At 44.1% G+C, this 19588-nt stretch overlaps 1 protein-coding gene and 1 non-coding gene across 2 annotated transcripts in view; one reads left to right on the forward strand and one right to left on the reverse strand.

The window, feature by feature from the left end:
- The window catches only part of gpc5a (glypican 5a), a 1004507-nt gene that overhangs the window by 933157 nt on the left and 51762 nt on the right, over window positions 1–19588 (forward strand). The window lies entirely within an intron of this gene.
- LOC132816995 (U6 spliceosomal RNA) lies at window positions 8559–8665 on the reverse strand. The gene has a single exon (XR_009644835.1). It is a non-coding gene; the product is annotated as a U6 spliceosomal RNA (small nuclear RNA).

Consider the following 19588-nt stretch of genomic DNA (forward strand, 5'->3'; position numbering starts at 1 on the left):
AGGTTAGTTTGTGGCTGAACTGACTTTTGATCTCCGCTATGAAGACCCTCACCAGGACCAGTGATGTTAATTTCAGAGAACATTGAGAGGTTCTGTATTGGTCTTACATATCTCTCCCTTTATAGGGTTGAATACTTTGAGTGCATTATTGAAATAGAAGTGATAATGGTCATTCTCTGTGAGAATTCTAGACAATGTAATTGAACATGCAGAGAGAGTTTTCAAATTCCTACTTCACTATATATTCTGTGTTTAAACAAGAAAGCAATTACTGTTTAAAGCTCTAGGGCAAGCACTTGTTCTTGTTGTTGCCAATATACAGAGTGATTTAAAGAACATCACTGCAAAAAATCAATTTAGTTAAATCACTCACAGTAGATTTCAAATTTCCAGATGAATATTCAAATTTGTATTGATGCAGTTTCCTGCGATATTCTCATGCTGCTGATTTAAAATTTTTGAACAGTGATGTTCAAAATGCTATTCACTTCAAACTCATTAACTTGAAAATTGGATTACACACTATCCACTTTACAGGCATAAAGCATGTGAGTACACTGTTGCAGGTTATTTAAGGGCAGACTGAACGTTGGTGGGTAGGCATTGGGAAGTTAGGAAGGGTTGGGAAAGCATGGTGTAAAAAAAGCAAGGCAGGTCAGGCAGCATCCGAGGAGCAAGAGAGACAATGTTTTGGGCATAACCCTTCTTCAGGAACTCACTTTCTCCTAGAAGTCAAGAGGAGAGTTACTTGCTATAGGATTCTTAGCATCCGGTCTGTGATTGTAGCCATTGTACTTACGTGGCTCATCCAGTTCAGTTTCTGGTCAATGGTAAGCCTCAGGATGTTAATAGTGAGAGATTCAGCAATGGTAGTAATGAATGTCAAGTGACGATGGTTAGATTCTCTCTTGCTGGAGATTGTCATTGCTAAGCACTTGCTTGGCACAAATGTTACTAACCACTTTCCAGTCCAGGTCTTGCTGCATGTGGAATCACGAATGTTGCTGAACAATATGTAATCAAGATTGAACATCTCCAGTGCCAACCTTATGATGGAGGGAAGGTCATTGACAAAGGAGCAGAAGAAAGTTGCCCCTAGAACTCTCTCTTGAGGAACAAGTGGAGAAATGTCCTGGAGCTGAGATGTTTGACTTCCAACACTCATAACCATCTTTCTTTATACTAGGTATGACTTCAATCAATGGGACTTGCCTCTCTGATTCCCATTGATTCCAGTTTTTCTAGGCCATCCTTGATACCACACTTAGTCACATGCATCCTTGAAGTCAAAAGCAGTCACTCTTACCTCACCTCTAGAATTCAGTTCTTTTGTCCATGTGTGAAATAAATTTTTAATGAGGTCAGGAGCTGAGTAGACCTGGCAGAATCCAAACTGGGCATTAGAAAGCAGGTTGTTTGCTAAGCAAGTGCTGCTTGATGGCACCTTTGATTAAACCTTCAATCACTTCACTAATGACCAAGAATAGACTGACTGGGCCACTAATTAGCCAGGCTGGATTTATCCTGCCTTTTGTGTACAGAGGATACCTGGGCAATTTTCCACATTGTTAGTTAACTGCCACTGTTGCAGCTGTACTAGAATGGCTTAGCTAGCGGTTTAGCAAGAATGTTGTCAGGGCCTATAGCCTTTGCAATGGTTAGTGCTTTCAGTCCTTTCTTGGTCTGACATGGAATGAATTAAAATGGCTAAAGATCAGCACCTGTGATACTGAGGAACCTCTGCAAGAGATTGAGATGGATCATCCACTTGGCATATCTGGCTGATTATGTATGCATATGCTTCGGCCTTGTAGAAAATGTTTAATCCTAACCTTTGCATTGTTGAGATCTCTCAGATCACCTCCTTCCCAACTATTTATCACTTCTGCTGGATCTATTCAGTGATTGGGACAGGATATATCCTGGGACGATGATGGCACTATCTGGGACATTGTCTGTAAGAGATTATTAAGTGAGAATGACTAGGTCAGTTGTTACTTGAGTTGTAAGTGAGACCTATTTTAGCACAAGCCTCAGCTGTATGCAAGGAGAACTTTGTAGTGTTTGCCATTGTCGTTTCTGGTGCTTCGATTAACACCATGTGGTCCATCCAGATAATTCTTTTGTAGTAGTTGGATCCACATGAGTAGCTTGCTAGTACATGTTAGAGGGCAATTAGGTGTCAACCACATTTCTCTGGGTCTGCAATCACGTTTAGCTCTGACTAAAATTACAGATTTCCTTCTCTAAAGAGCCTGATTGAACCAGATATGGTTTTACAAGAATCTATAATGGTTTCATGGCCATCATGAGTTTCTTAATTTCAGTTTTCATTTTAAATTCATTTTTCACCACTCTCCATGATGGGATTCAAATCCTGGTCTCCGGCAAATTACTTAGATCTTTGGATTACTAATTCAGTGACAATACCATTACTCCATTACCTTCACTAAATTCATCATGTATTATTACTGTTGTGGTAAATGAGGGTACTCAGACAACAACAAGATCAGCTTAATGTATTAAAAATATTCTCACTGCCAATTGAAGAGTGGATCAAGGTGAAGCAGTTTTTCAGATATTTCTACTTTTCCACAGTCATGTATTAAGCCTTGCTTAAAACCTGTGGCAGTGGATGGAAACTCAGGAGTTGCTGCTTTGGCTAGTCAGCAGGATTTATGTGTCTAAAGATGAAGAGAATGCATCGCCATGGCAACCTCAGTTTTCAATCTTAGAACCACTTTCCTGTTTCACACAATCTAAGAACATTACCTCTCATTCTGTACAGGTTATATTGATTGAATTACTCAATGCTGACAAATTGAGAACCAAATTTGTATTTTCAAAAGGTGTTGGTGTCTATAGTGGTAAAACTAGCACTTGTTGAAGTCGGGTGGTGGACAATTGGCAGAAAGATCGAGTGTTCAATAATGGCCAAATGCCAGATTTTAAGGCAGGCATAACTTGTCACTTGAAACTCCTTTTCGTGACTGTGGTTTTACTTTGGTTTGGAGGCTGATGTGTGAGAAAACGGACTTGAGCAAAACTGAAAGGAGCAAAAATGAATTCTGTTTTCTGTTAGAATAGAATAGAACAGAAAAGGAATTTATTGTCATGTGTATTTTTACAAAAAAAATGCAGCGAGAAATTTTCTAAGTTGTCGTGCCATGGTGCTTCTATTAATAACAAAATTCATTGATAAGAAGTAAAAAGTAGGGCAAGTTCATCTCAGATCAATTTCAGTTTATGGAAAGCTGATTAAAACAGTGAACGCTGGAATACTCAGAAGCTCCCGCCAAAGACGACCCCCATGACAGGTCAAGAACTCCATGCTGAGACAAGACCACGATACCAAGACTGTCCTTTTGGAACAAGGTGACTACTATGCCAGGAAGAGGCTGCCACACCAGTAGAAGACCACCCACTAGGTTGGTGGCATATCTGGAACAAGACCTCCACACTGAGATGAGACCTCCACGCCAGGTCAAGACTGTCCACTGGGCCACTGGAATGCCCAGAAGTCACCGAAAACCTCATTATCTGGGATGAAACCTCCATGCTGGGACAAGACCGCTAATCCTGGAGACTGCCATGCAGAATAAGGCTGCCATGCCAAGTCATCGCTGGGCCAAGACCATAATGTGAGGCTAGAAGCCTCCTTATTGCTAGGCCTGGGCCAGGAGAAGACGCCTTCTGCCAAAGCCATTAAAAGAGCTAAGATGATAAATGGAAATATTAAAAAGAAGCAGAGAAAGAAAAGCGAAGTAAAAAGTGAACAGAGTAGACGAGCTCCAGGCTCCTGGGTTTAGGAGCCTGCACACTGTGTTGCTACTCTACCATCATCTTGTGAGTTAACTGACCACTGAAGTCCTTAAAACCCTGGTGTGTTAGCAAGTGGAGAAAGAGACCATTTATCCTGTCTGTTCTATACTGGTATTTATACTCGACATGAGTTTGGTCTCATCCTATCAATCTCATTTTTTACTAGCTTTTTTTCTGCGTATTCATCTCCTTATCTCTGTTTTAAAAGCATTGAAATTCTTTACATCAACCCCGTCCTGTGATGGTAATGTTCACATTCTACCTATTTCTTTAGATAAATAAATTTCCCCTTCTTCCCCCCTTTTATCCTTTTGGATATATTGATGGTCATTAACCTTGGCTTCTCCCACAAATTAAAATATTCCCTCTACATCCATCTTTTTCAAACCATTCATAATTTTAGAGGCTTTTATCAGGACACTTCTTTGTTTCCACTTTTCTGAAGAAACAAGCCCCATGCAGTTAAATCTTTCCCTATTGCTATAATCTCCCAATTCTGGTATCATTCTTGTATATGATTATTGCACTTCATTGAGTGCTTCTGTGTCCTATTTATATAGGCACTCTCAGTTCAGATTGACCGGGGCCCATCCAAATTTAACATAAATTCACTACTTTTGAAATCTGTATCTGTTTCCAAAAATCTCAGTTCTGTGTAGCTGACCTGCCATGCTGCTTTTAATGATTCGTTCATCCTAAAATTGGCTCCTATTCATCACAAGTTTGTGGTTATGATGTCATATGTTTTGTTTGAATAAAGTGAACCTGTCTTTTTTTAAAGACACCAGGAACCTGAGGAACTAGCTCTCAAAAATCACTTGACTTTCCTTATGGATTCACTGAAATTGGGACCAAATTGTGCTTATCTAAAAAAGAAATGAAAAGACCTTTTGAAATTCACTCAACACTTCCTAGTGTAAGCAGAAAACCCCAGATAATGGTTTTTCTAGTGGTGTGAATAGTTCATCTCATCTCGTCAAAAATCAGAAATAATGTGAGCCATTCAATTTAATGACTAAGACAGCTGAAAATTGCCTCAGCTAAAAGACAATTGATAGCAATACACTCCAGACATAAGTTAGTCCAATATGGATGCTGGATTCACCAGTTTGGGATATCCACCATTTTTAAATTTTCAACTCTACAGAAAGTCTGGCTGGGAAAATTCCAGCTCTTTGATGATCGAGTCATACAGCACAGAAACAAATCCTGTAGTCCAAATGGTGCGTGTCGACCAGAAATCCAAGCTGACATAATACCATTTTCAGCATTTGACTCCTATCGCTCTAAGTCCTTCTTATTCATATACCCATCCAGATGCCTTTTCAATGTTGTAATTGTACCTGCCTCAACCACTTCTTCTGGCAGCTCCTTCCATAAATGCACCAAACTTTGCATTAAAAGGTCCCCTTCAGATCCTTTATCATTTTTTTCCCTTTCACCTCAAACCTATGTTTTGGGTTCCCCCACCCTAGGCAAAAGACCTGAGAGCTGCTGAATTTTACTCCAAGTTTCAAATCCTTCACTTTGAAAGGGAATCTTCAAGCATGTTATGCCTGCTACAGTATTAGAGTTGGATTTCATTTTCAACTTTCTCCTTGATATCCTTACTTTAAATCTTTTTATTCACTCTTGGAACATAGATATCGCTGACTCAGCTAGCATTTATTGTCCATCCTTGAGAAGGTGGTAATAAACTACCTTCCTGACTAACTTTATTATGCCACACTTACATAGCTTTCAGCAACAATTATTTACTAACCAAACTTTCATCTTGCTTAAAACAAAAGCTGTATTTGAAAACATATGAAATAGAGGCAGCGGTAAGCCATTGAGCCTGTAGCTGATTTATTGATATTCATAGAATCCCTGCAGTGTGGGAACAGGCTGTTTGGCCCAACACTAATCATCCAAAAAGCAACACACCCATACACATTCCCCTACCCTATTTCTTTACATTTCCTCTGACTAGGGCGGCACGGTGGCACAGTGGTTAGCACTGCTGCCTCACAGCGCCTGTAGACCCGGGTTCGATTCCCGACTCAGGCGACTGACTGTGTGGAGTTTGCACGTTCTCCCCGTGTCTGCGTGGGTTTCCTCCGGGTGCTCCGGTTTCCTCCCACAGTCACAAAGATGTGCAGGTCAGGTGAATTGGCCAAGCTAAATTGCCCGTAGTGTTAGGTAAGGGGTAAATGTAGGAGTATGGGTGGGTTGCGCTTCGGCGGGTTGGTGTGGACTTGTTGGGCCGAAGGGCCTGTTTCCACACTGTAAGTCTAATCTAATCTAATCTAATGTGCTTACCTACATATCCCTGAACATTATGGGCAATTTTAGCAGAGCCAATTCATCTAACCTGCACATCTTCTGACTGTGGGAAGAAACCCACGCAGACAGGGTTTGCGAAGAATGTGCAAACACAGACAATCCATACAGACAGTCAACTGAGGCTGGAATCGAACCTGGGTCCCTGCTGCTGTGAAGCATCAAGGCTAACCACTGAGCCACCATGTCACCTATTCACCCTCCTATCTAATGAAATTCTCAGTAACCTTGATTCCATTGCCTAACAAAAACCTATAAACCTCTGCCTTAAAAATATTTAATGACTCCACCTCCACTATCTTCTTAGGAAGACGCAACCCTCTGACTAAAAAATAATCTTCATCTCTGTTTTAAAATTGTGGATCAGCCTTTTAGAATAGTGTTCCCTAGTTTTGCACCCACACACATTAGGTAACTGCCAGTCCTCATTCACCTTGTCAAGAACATTTGGGATTTTGTACCTTTCTGTCAAGTCTCCTCTCACTCTTTTGAACTCTGGCAGAAACAAGCTCAACCTGTCCAAAATTCTTCATAAGACAATCTACTCATTCCAGGTATTAATTTATAAGCTTCTTCTGAATCACCTCCAAAGTATTTGCATATTTCATTCAAAAAGGAACCAAAACTGTACATAGGATTCAAGATATATATACCCTGAAGCATAACATCCTTAACTTTTCTCCAGCAATTTCTATTTTTGATCCTTACTTTTGTGATCAATTCCTCTCATAACAAAGGAGAGAATTTCATTAGTCTTTATGATTACATTCTGTATATGTATTCTAATTGTTTGAAACTCATGCAGTAGAACACCCAAACCCACTCACTTCAGAATTCCACAATCATCCTCTGTTTAATTAATACTTTGCTTTTTACTCATCCTGCAAAAGTGGACAACTTCAAAATTTCCCACATTGTATCCATCTGTCAGATTTTTCCTTACTCACCCTACCTGTAAAATGTTCATGTACTCTTCACAGCATATTTTCCCACCTGCCCAATATTTTCCAGTCAGACTCTGGCCCCCATCCACAACTCTTTCCCTGAAATATCGATGACAGCATTGGTGCTGCTTCTGTCTCTTGTTCAGAATTGGAAAATGAATTAATTTCGCTTCCATTTTTCCACCCCATACACTTCTAAATATGAGCAAAAACAAGTCTAATTTGTACAATCTCTCCTCAAAATTAACCCCTGAAGTCCCAGTTTAATGCTTGTACACCTACATTGCAATCCCTCCAAGGCTAATATATCCTTCTTAGATGTGGTGCCCTAACCTGGTCACAGTACTCCAAATTAAGTCTAACCAGAGTTTCATATAACACAGCATAACCTCTGTGTTCATATACTCCAGTGTTCTTGACATAAAGGCCAGCATTCCATTAGCTTTCTTGATTATTTTCTACACCTGTTTGTGGCATTTGAAAGATCTATGCACCTGAATCCCCACTTTTTTTTTGGACATCCATTGTATTTAAGTTTATACCATCTAGAAAGTGTGTTGATCTATCCTTTTTTGGGTCCCAAAATGGATGACCTCACACTTGCTAACATTGCATTCTATCTGTTACAGTTTTTTTCTCATTTACCTAGTGTATCAAAATCCCTTTGTAATTTTATGCCACTTAACTTTATGTCATCAGCACATTTGGATAGATGACTTTCTATGCCATTATCCGAGTTGTTCATAAATAATGTGCATCAGTGGTGTAAGACATGAATCTTGAAGGTGGTAGATGTTGTGCTCATCGAGTAGTCGGCTTCATCCTGGGTGGTGCTGTTTGTGACTGAATAGATTTTGAGGAGTCAAGTGATGAGTTACATATGACACAATTTCCAGTGTCTGACCTGTTCATGCAACTTCAGTTTTTATACTTTGGTCCACTTCAGATTTTTGGTTCAAGAGTCGATCCCAGGATATTCATATGGGAGATTCAGTGATGCTGCCATTAAATATCAAAGGGGCAAAGTTAGCTTCTCTCTTGTTAACATAGTCTTTGCCTGGTACTTGTGTGGTTACTTGCCATTTGTCAACCTAAACCTTGATATTGTCCAGGTCTTGTTGAGCATGAATATAAGCTGTTGCATCAGGAGCATAGTCCTGACCTGACCTGACCTGCTCTTGATTAGATTAGATTCCCTACAATGTAGAAACAGGCCCTTCGGCTCAACAAGTCTACACTGACCCTTCGAAGAGTAACCCACCCAGACCCATTTCCCACTGACTAATAGGCAATTTACCTGATCTGTACATCTTTGGACTGTGGGAGAAAACCGGAGCACCCAGAGGAAACCTATGCAGACACAGGGAAAATGTGCAAACTCCACACGGACAGCCGCCTGAGACTGGAATTGAACCTGGGTCCCTGGTGCTATGAGGCAGCAGTGCTAACCACTGAGCCACTGTGCCACCCTAAAATATAGAACGCTTCACGAATTTGCATGTCATCCTTGCGCAGGGGCCATGCTAATCTTCTCTGTATCGTTCCAATTTTAGTATATGTGCTGCTGAAGCGAGCACAGACGTAAACTTTCTTGGTAAAACTTTGTAACTATTAGGATACCTATCTGTAATGTGATTTTAATGAATATTTTAAAATTCAACAAAAAGACTGCTGGAAATGAAATTATACTTTCTGAATATGAGAAACCGAATATCTGTATTTACTGCATTGTTGTGGTTGTGGGTATGTTTGGCGAGCTGGGAAGTTGATTTGCAGACATTTCGTCCCCTGTCACAAACTTCACAGGAGACTCCAAAGCACTCCTGATGTCACGTAGACAGGGAATGAAATGTCTGCAAATCAACTTCCCAGCTTGGTGAACATACCCACAACTGGCACCCAAACTACAATTCTTTACACAAACATTGAATTGCTGCATTGTAGATGAATGTACTCATCCATACAAATTATATAAATAGTACCAGAAGCAAGGTCTTAACCAGTAGGGACTTTGTCAATGAAATTAAATTATCTAATCTGCAATGCATATCATCCAAATATAAAATATTTATCATCAAGCCCAATTAAAATCCAAAATCAATTAGAAGATGAGACATATGCACAGCAGATGTAAGTTCACACTTCAGAAATCATTGATTTTTACAGAAATAAATCAGCAATGTCATCGTATTTATGCCTTTTCAGACACTCCATTCTTGAAACAGTCATAATCAATTTTTGCAAATTCCTATAACTGACGTATCTGCCTGTATCACAAAAGTCGCTATATTTCTACAATGTAAATTTTTAAAATTAATATTTTATATGCTGTTTTTGTAAAATAAAAAAATCATTTGAAGCAATTTGAGCAATGAAGTTATCAGGTCACTGATTATGCATGTTTATACATTAAATATGTCTGTCGGGGCATTCTGCTGCTGTAATATCATCTCGAAAGAGTTATGTGTCATTACGATAGGATCAGTCCCTGAAGGATAGATTTTCACTGATTGTGGTGTCTAATCATTGACAGAATATATTTGTTGGAAGTCAATGTGCCTTTAAGCATACAGTAAGTGGAATAGGTTAATGCCGGAAGAGCAAAGTAGGCCTTTTCCAAATCAACCAGCAATTTTTCAATATGTTGTTTTATTCATCATCATTTTAGGGTATGTCAACAAGATTTCTGTGTTCAAATCAAGTAAAAGTGATGGTGAAACTAGGAAATGAGTCTCCAAAAGGAGTATGTCTTATTGTTTGTTCAACTTTATTGGAAGGTGTTATAAAGATAATGGTTCTGATGAGATCAATATTCATGTTACATTGATTCTGCCCATTCTACAGATGTCACACAGCCTGTGAGTGAAGATAAGAAGTTTTATTGTAACTTTCAGAGGCAGGAGATGTATTTGCACCAGCTTCCTAAAATCTGAGTAATTATACATGACCAAACGCAGTTATACTTCTTGCTTCTTTGTGGGGTGGCACGGTGGCTCAGTGGTTATCACTGCTGCCTCACAGTGCCAGGGACCTGAGTTCAATTCCTGCCTTGGGAAACTGTCTGTGTGGAATTTGCACATTCTCCCAATGTCTGCGTGAATTTCGTCCGGGTGCTCCAGCTTCCTCCCATAATCCAAAAGATGTACAGCTCAGGTGAATGGGCTATGCTAAATTGCCAAGTCAAGGGCAAATATTGGATAGGGAAATGGGTCTGGGTGGGTTACTCTTTGAAGGGTCTGTATGGTCTTGTTGGGCCAATGGCCCATTTTCATACTGTAAGAGAATCTAATCTTTTCTATTATTCGATAAGCCTTCTGCTCACCTAAAAATAGAGCATTTTCTGCAGATATTTCCCTGTATCCACTAATCACTACATGGGCCCAAGACAAAGGATAGTCAAAAGAGGATTGGTATCAGCTAACTATCTCAAACAGCTCTTACCCAGTCCCACATACTGGTAGAGGTGGAAAATACCACAAGGTGCCAGCAGTGGCCATCTTTGAAAATACCACAAGACAATCAGGCATGGACAGAAAAACTCCTAATAAATTGCGTGCCCATTTGACACAACTGGCATAGACCAATTTTACCCCTGAAATTATTGAGTAGCCTGTGGAAAAATTGTTTTTCTCTTATCTATTTCTAATCTTTTACTCTGAAACATCTTTTATTGGCTTAGTGAATAGGATTAGATATGTAGGGCTGTGCAGCAGCTGCTTCAAGTTTTTTGGAGGGCTTTGCGTCATGAGCCCTAGCAAGATTTCTCATTGTATCTTACTCTTCTCCTTAACTACCAACCCCACTCCTATGATACCTTCCACATTTGATTCCACCCCCATCTTACCAGGCTCTGTTCTCACAACAAATCACTATCTTTGGATATCAACTGAAAGACTGACATGCCAGTCAATCATTAAAATGCTGAGCAGTACCTGGATAAGTGTTGGCAATCTAGCCTTGCCCCTTACTGGCAATATAATGACGTAGCAGCCACAAAGCCATGCTATTCACAGCATATTGTCAGTATGGCTGACATTCTCTCACACATACAACCCCATTCTCTTACCTTAGTCACTGTTAGCCACATCCTAACTACACTATTCTCAATGCCTGTTGGAGGCCTTCAACCTGTTATTGTCCCAAGAGGGAACATCACATACAGATAAGCAACTGGACAATTCCAAACAAAAGTTTTTATTTCCAGTCAGTGAAAGCGAACACAAATGACATTGCTGGTATCATGACCAACAACTATTTTACAATCTATGATGATCTACTTTATCTAATTCTCATCTCCCAAACTGAGTGTTAGTCAGGTCCTGTCTGGCTTGTAGCACCTAACTTTGCTGAGGTCTGTCATGGACAAGGTGTGTTTCTTCCTCCCCAGTATCCTTGCTTTCCTCCTCAGAAGACTGCTTCCATTCTTTGAACATTGAACTTAATTTCCAGCTATCCTTCCTGCCCTTAAACCATGGCATTAACACCTTGATGATGAATAAGGAGGGAGGTGGTCAGTGCTCACAGGGCATCCTGTAATCATTACTAATAATCACCCACCTCCTGTTGTCTTTCATATCTTCTGATACTGCTTTCATCCCCCGGCCATAAACCTTCAATTTCCCTCCATTTCCATCTTTGTTTCCACCTCTACAAATGCCTCTTCCTCCCCCATGCTTGATTATCCACTGCCCTTTTGGTAGTGATTCCCCCTGCTGCCCCTAAAGGTTTCCTTTCCTAAACCCTCAACAATCAATAGATGGAGCTCAATTCATCTTGACCACTGACCAACTTGGACAAGCAGCCCTAAACATGACTGTCTGGACCCCCTATCTTAGCAGCCTCCTGACGATGATACATGATTTCCCCGACTGCTGCTGGCCCTACAACTTACCACTGCCCAATCGTTGGAAGGCAATCAGAGAAGTGCTGACCGTGTGGAGACAGTGACTGCCAGTACTGGGATCCTTGACTGACAGTGACTGGATTGAGGACCTTCTCCCCTCCCCCGCCTGAACGATGTCTAGCTCGTTCAGATAGGAAGCTGAATTTTGATTTGGTGAATTGTGGCATTAATAAAGTGTTTAACATGCTATAACCCTCCTATAATTGGCAACTTGCTGTTGCCTAGTGAGAATCTCACCATAATGCTTGGCAAAAGCATGAAAGATGCAGTATGCTGCTTCTGATGTCAAGATTTTTTTTATTTCAAAAATATACTTTATTCATAAAATAATTTGACCGTCTGTACAGTTGGTCATGCCATACATAACATAAACATTTACATACAAGGATCAGAATTTATCATTTTTATATACAAGTCTGTCCATTTATCAATCATATGTCCATATAATTAGCTGAAGCATCAGCAGAGCCCAAATGACTGAGTGGGCCCCCTGTTCTTCTTAGGCAGGTAGATATTACATGGTGGTCTTTCCCCACTGCGCCTTGGCGGCAGCTGCCCCAAGCTTCAGCACGTCCCTCAACACGTAGACCTGGGCCTTGGAATGTGCCAGTCTGCAGCACTCAGTCGGGGTCAGCTCCTTCAGCTGGAAGATCAACAGGTTTCAGATTGCCCAGAGAGCGTCCTTCACCGAGTTGATGATCCTCCAGGCACAGTTGATGTTCATCTCGGTGTGCGTCCCGGGGAACAGACCGTAGAGCACGGAGTCCCGCGTCACGGTGCTGCTCGGGATGAACTTCGACAAACACCACTGCATTCCTCTCCAGACTTCTTCTGCGTAGGTACATTCCAGAAGGAGGTGTGCGACAGTCTCGTCCCCCCCCGCAGTCGCTTCGAGGGCAGCGTGCAGTGCGTGCATAAAGGATTTCACAGGCGGAGCCCTTCTCACCACCAGCCAAGCCATGTCTTGGTGCTTGTTGGAAAGTTCTGGCGATGAGGCAAATGGCTTTGACAGTCCGCTCAGGGAACCGCTCGATAGGATCCGCCCTCTCCTTTTCCCGAAGGCTGTCAAGGACACTACATGCTGACCACTTCTTGATGGACTTGTGGTCAAAGGTGTTTTTCTTCATAAACGTCTCCATGAAGGACAGGTGATACGGAACGGTCCAATTACTCGGAACTTTCCACGGCAGTGAGGCCAGGCAGGGGACAGATAGAACCTCAGTACGTAGTGACACTTGGTGTTTGCGTACCGGGGATCCTTGCACAGCTTGATGCAGCCACACACAAAGGTGGCCATCAGGGTGAGGGTGGCATTGGGTGTATTTTTTCCCCCGTTGCCCAGATCTTTGTACAGCGAGTCCCTTCTGACCCAGTCCATCTTTGACCTCCATATAAATTGGAAGATGGCCCATGTGGCTGCAGCGGCACATAGGGAAATAGGCCAGATCTGTGCCACGTATAACAGCAATGACAGCGCCTCACACATGATTACCAGGTTTTTTCCCGCGATGGAGAGTGACCGTAGCTTCTATCTGCCCAGTTTCTGCCTCACTTTGCTGATACACTCCTCCCAAGACTTGGCGCACACCCCAGCACCCCCAACCCAAATACCCAGCACCAAATATCCTAGACGTGTTAGTAGAGAGAACACCCAACGGAGAATTCACCACAAGGGTACACAGGAAACCAACACACACAGACCAAGTCCTAAACTATGAAAGTAACCACCCCAACACACACAAACGAAGCTGCATCGGGACACTATTCAAAAGAGCCACAACACACTGCAGTACACCAGAACTGCGAAAAGAGGAAGAGGAACACCTATACAAGGTATTCGCCAAAAACGGATACCCACGCAACTTTATCACCAGATGCCTAAGAGATAGACCACGGAACGAGGACATGCCACAACCAAAAGGACTAGCCACACTACCATACGTCAGGAGCGTCTCAGAACTGACAGCCAGACTACTGCGACCCTTAGGACTCATAACAGCACACAAGCCAACTTCCACACTCAGACAACAACTCACTAGAACAAAGGACCCAATAGCCAGCACGAGCCAAACTAACGTAGTTTAAAAAATACTATGCAAGGACTGCACAAAACACTATATAGGACAAACAGGAAGACAGCTAACAATCCGCATCCATGAACATCAGCTAGCCACAAAACGACACGACTAGCTATCCCTAGTAGCCATACACTCAGACAACCATGAACATGAATTTGACTGGGAAAACACTACCATCATAGGACAAGCCAGACAGAGAACAGCCAGGGAATTCCTAGAGGCATGGCATTCATCCACAAACTCCATCAACAGACACATGGACCTGGACCCCGTATACAAACCACTACAGCTGAAACTGACACCCGGAAGCGGCAAGAACATCCATCAATAGACACATCGACCTGGACCCCACATACAAACTACTACAGCTGAAACTGACACCTGGAAGCGGCAAGAACAAACCACTATAAATACCGGAAGAAACATCAAAGCAGCGCTTCACAGGAGGCTCCAATAGCACTGATGATGTTCCCTAGCCAGGGAACGAAACGTTTGCAGCAAAAACTTCCAGCTCGGCGAACAGAACCACAACAACGGACACACGAGCTACAAATCTTCAACCAGACTTTATACCCAGCACCTTCAGGTGATCGGTCCTGATGGTGAAGGGGATTGAGGATTGGTCGGTCCTGTTCCCGAAGAACATGGCCTCGCTCTTGCCTCAGTTTACCTTGGCCCCCAAGGCTTGTTCGAACTGGTCACATATGCACATGAGTCTGCGCATGGACAGCAAATCCGAGCAGAAAAGGGTGACGTCATCCATGTACAGGGAGGTCTTAACCTGCAGGCCCCTGCTGCCAGGAATAGTCACCCCTCTCAGGTTCGTATCCTTCCTGATGAACTCGGCAAATGGCTCTATGCAGCACACAAACAAGGCAGGAGAGAGAGAGGGCAGCCCTGTCTGACTCCAGATCTGACTGGGAAGCTATCTGATTCCCACCTATTGATTGAGACTGCACTGACAATGTTGGTGTAGAGCAGTCTGATCCAATTGCAGATTCCCTCCCCAAAGCCCATTTGGAGAGAACATCGCTCATATACCTGTGTGATATCCTGTCAAAGGCTTTCTCCTGATCCAGGCTGATCAGGCAGGTGTCCAACCCTCTGACCTGCACGTAGGCGATCGTATCCCTGAGGAGTGCGAGACTCTCAGCGATCTTCCTGCCCGGTTCAGCACAGGTTTGGTCAGGGTGAATCACCGATCCCAGAGCAGACCTGACCTGGTTGGTGATTACCTTTGACAGAATTTTGTAATCCGCATTCAACAGTGAGATTGGTCTCCAATTTTTGAATTCGTCCCTCTCCCCCTTCCGCTTGTAGATGAGGGTGATGATGTCTTTCCTCATGGATTCACTCATATTACCTGCCCGAAGCATATTGACATACACCTCCAGCAGGTCCTGGCCAATCAAATCCCACAGAGCAGAATACAGCTCGAGGGTTAAGCCGTCGCTTCCAGGAGTTTTATTTTTTTCAAAGGACTCGAGTGCCTTGGTTAGCTCGTCCAGAGATAGCGGCTGGTCCAGCCTCTCCCATGTTCTGTCATCTAAGACATGCGTGATAGAGGACAGGAACGACTGGGAGGCCGCGCTGTCAGTCGGCTTTGCGTCATACAGACTGGCATAGAAGGATTTGCTGATCCTCATGACGTCAGCCTGAGATGACATTATCTAGCCATCTTCTTCCTTCAGGCTACTGAGCACGGAGCTCTCTTTGTGCACCTTCTGGAAGAAGAAACGTGAGTACATCTCGTCCTGCTCCACCGAGCGGACCCTGGACCGGAAGATTATCTTGGTGGCCTCTGAGGCAAAGAACGAGGCTTGCTGGCCCTTCACCTCCTTGAGGTCCTCCGTGACATCGATCTCCATCGTCTGCAGCAGGAGTAGGTTCTGCATACTTTCCTGGAGCTGGGACAGTTTTCCCCACCTCTCTCTCGCCTCCTGAACACCTTTGAGGATGAAGAACTTCTTGATGTTTCCTTTTACTGTTTCCCACCAGTCCACTCAAAGAGGGGCTTCACACTTCTCCAATCTGCGTAGTCCCTCTTGAGCTCCTCAATGTTTCCCGGGGTCAACAGCTTTGTGTTCAGCTTCCACGTTCCCTTACCCGCCCGCTGCTCATCCTATAGGTGACAGTTGGCCAGCAGGAGGCAGTGGTCAGAGAAGAACACCGGCTGGACGTCGGTGGATCTGACCGAGAGTGTTTGGGACACAAACAGGTAATCTATCCTTGAGCGGATAGACCCGTCTGCCCGTGACCAGGTGTATCTATGCTGTGCTCTGTCTGCAGGGGTGCTGAAGACGTCGTGCAGCTTGGCATCTTTTACCATGTCCATCAGGGCTCTAGACGTGGCGTCCAGTTTACTGTCCCCCCGCCGGATCATCCTTCTGCATCACTGGTACAGTTGAAGTCTCCGGCCAGAATGACCAGCCTGGACGTTGCCAGCAACAATGGAAGCTGCTACAGGACGGCCAACCGTTCACTCTCATCCACTGGGGCGTACACATTAATCAGTCTCAGGGGAGCATTCCTGTGTATGACATCGGTGACGAGGAGGCGCCCACCCACCACCTCCTTAACCTCGGAGATGGTGAAAGTGCCTCCTCGCAATAGGATACCCAGGCTGGAGGCACAGCTATCGTTGCCCCCAACCAAACTGACAGCCCATGGGCCCACAAGCTCGACCATCACTTGTAGCTGCTGAGGTGCGGTATCCAACACTCCTGCAGAAACAGGACGTCAGCTTTAACGTTGGCCAGGAAGAAACACATCGCGTAGCCAATTCGATGCTACGCACATTGATGCTGGCAATTCTTATCCCCATTTTAACAGTTTATGAGGTTACCAGTGTCTATTTGCTGCTGGTCTTGCCTCTCTGGGGTAGCTGTGTGCATCCCCATGGAGACGGCAAACTACTGGACCCTCCCAGGGCTGAGGTAGCTGTCCGGCTCCACGCTGGAGCCATTTCCCCACTATGGTGTCTTCGGTTCGGGCCCAGGGTCCACACAGTCCAGTTCTCCATCTGACATTGGGACTGTCACAAGACCGCTGCTCCCAGTTACCTGGAGCTGTGGGCCGGTGAGTACCTCTTGGTTCTCACCGGGTGGGGGGAGGCCTTTAACCATCCCCTCAGAGGGATCGTCATTTCCTGCTTGGGCAGTGCTGCCCTCCTTTTTCCCCACGGCGCTCTGTCTCTTCCTCTGGTGACCACCCTCCTTACGCCTGTCCTCACTGTTGGAAGAGCTGCCTGTATCCTCATTGTGTAGGTGCCGCTTCCCCCTTCACTGGGTGGCTTTGGGTGCCGTGTGAGGTTTCCTCTTCCTGCTTTTGACAGTAATCCAATTCTCCGTCTCCTTTGTTCCCTCCTCTTCCATTTCCTCCGTCCAAGGAGTTTGGATCGGCTGTTGCACCTCCCCGCTGTCTGCAGTCTGCTCCACTACAGCCTGCCCTTCCTTCTGGGTGCCTCCAGACACCGTTCTCGTGCTGTTTTGTGGTACCTTGCTGGTCTTAGGCGGTCCACGGCTCGTGTTGCCACCTCCAGCCATCTGTCGCATAGGTGGCGGTCCCTCGTCTTGGACAGGCCTTGTACATGTGGCCCACCTCTCCACACAGATTACAGCTCTTGGCCTCCTTACATTCCTTGGTTGGGTGGCCTTCCTGCTGGCAGTTTCAACAGACGGTCACCTTACAATCCGCCGCCATGTGACCTGACCTCCCGCAGGTTTGGCACACTTTTGGCTGCCCTGTGTATGTCAGGTAACCTCTGCTTCCTCCGATGGCAAAGCTGGAGGGTGGATGGAGGATGTTCCCACTGGCATTGACCCTCAGTGTTACCCTGACCTGTTGTTTGCTGGTCCAGATCCCGAAAGGATCGACCACATCGGTACTCTCTCCCTTGACCTGGACATATCTTCTCAGGAAGGTCAGGACATCTGCTGCTGGGAATTGGAAGTTGTACATATGGATTGTTACAACCCAACTCTTCTGCGCAGCAAGCACACACAATGGAACCCCCGACAAGATGGAGAACAGAGGTTCCCCTTCCTTCTCCTTGAAGACCTTCAGGAGCTGCTCGCAATTCTTCACGCTCCTGAAGGTCACGTCGAAATAGCCTGCCGCAGGGAAATCCTGTACTAGTACACGTCCGCTACTTCGAACCCTCAGCACTCCAGCAAAATCTTCTTCATGAACACCGTCCAATCGACCGGTGTGTGCTCCTCCACCTTCTTCACAGTCACCTTGACTATGTTGTGAATGCCATGGCCTGGGCTGCGAGCGGCTGCTGAGGCCATAGCTCTGAGGTTGGCTGATACCTGAATTGGCATTAGGCCGAAGCCAGCATAAAGATCCACCAAGTGCAGGTCAGCACAACCAAACGATCCTCCAATGTCCAATCATGATCCAGCGATGGTCTCCAGCAGCTCCGACAACTCGCAACGCGATCCCCGTGGTTTCTCCCCCACCAGCACATGTCCGCTGTGTCAAACCTGCAGCACTCGAGCAGACTCTCTTCCTCTGTTCCTCAGGAACTACACATACTCCAAGCCAAAAGGATGTCAAGATAGGCTTCACCAGACTTCTCACCAGATCGCACCATAAGTCCCACTAGAGCGCAAGTTGTTCAGGCCTGTAACATTCTGACCTTGTCCTAAGAATGTAGGTGTAAGTTTAGAAGCAGGATCTCATACAGGGTCCCATATGGAAAACTGATAACTGATGTGGCAAATGTCCAACTTTTCCCTGGATGTTAGAGCCACAAATAAAGAATTATTAACATGGGGAACGTAGTTGTAACTCCTCCCTCAATGTTTAATGAAGGACTTAACAATAACCATATTATTTATTCCAGTACTTCAATGTCAACATTTGCCTTTACAGTCTAAAACTAATTTTATTTTGTCTTGTCCTGATGAAGTGGTGGTGGTAAGTACATTTACAGCATTTAAAAGGCATCCAGATAGGTGCATGAATAGGAAGGGTTTAGAGAGATATGGGCAAAATGCTGGTAAATGGGACTAGATTAATTTAGAATATCTGGTTTGCGTGGATGAGTTGGACCTAAGGGTCTGTTTCCATGCTGTATATCTCTATGACTCTATGACTTGATAGGGTAAATGCAGGAAGGATGTTCCTGATAACCAGGGAGTCCAAATCCAGAGGTCACAGTCTAAGAATATAGAGTAAGCCATTTAGGACTGAAATGAGGAAGCATTTCTTCACCCAGAAGATGGTGACCCAATGGAATTCAGGAATGAGTTATATGTCATATTTAGGGCTAAAAGGATCAAAGGATATGGGGAAAAACAGGAACATGGTATCGCCATGTTCATATTGACTGGCAAAACAGGCTCAAAGAGCCAAATGGCCTGGTCCTGCTCCTATTTTCTATGTTTCTACAAGGTTGACTTCATTTTGTGGTTATATCCCCCATTATAAATGCACCCCATTTTCCTATTTAGATATCTTTCTAATCAATCTATTCAGAAATGTTATTACATCCCTGTGGAGCTGGTAGCACT

This window comes from Hemiscyllium ocellatum, chromosome 6 (assembly GCF_020745735.1).
Source record: "Hemiscyllium ocellatum isolate sHemOce1 chromosome 6, sHemOce1.pat.X.cur, whole genome shotgun sequence".
Taxonomy (NCBI): Eukaryota; Metazoa; Chordata; class Chondrichthyes; order Orectolobiformes; family Hemiscylliidae; genus Hemiscyllium; species Hemiscyllium ocellatum.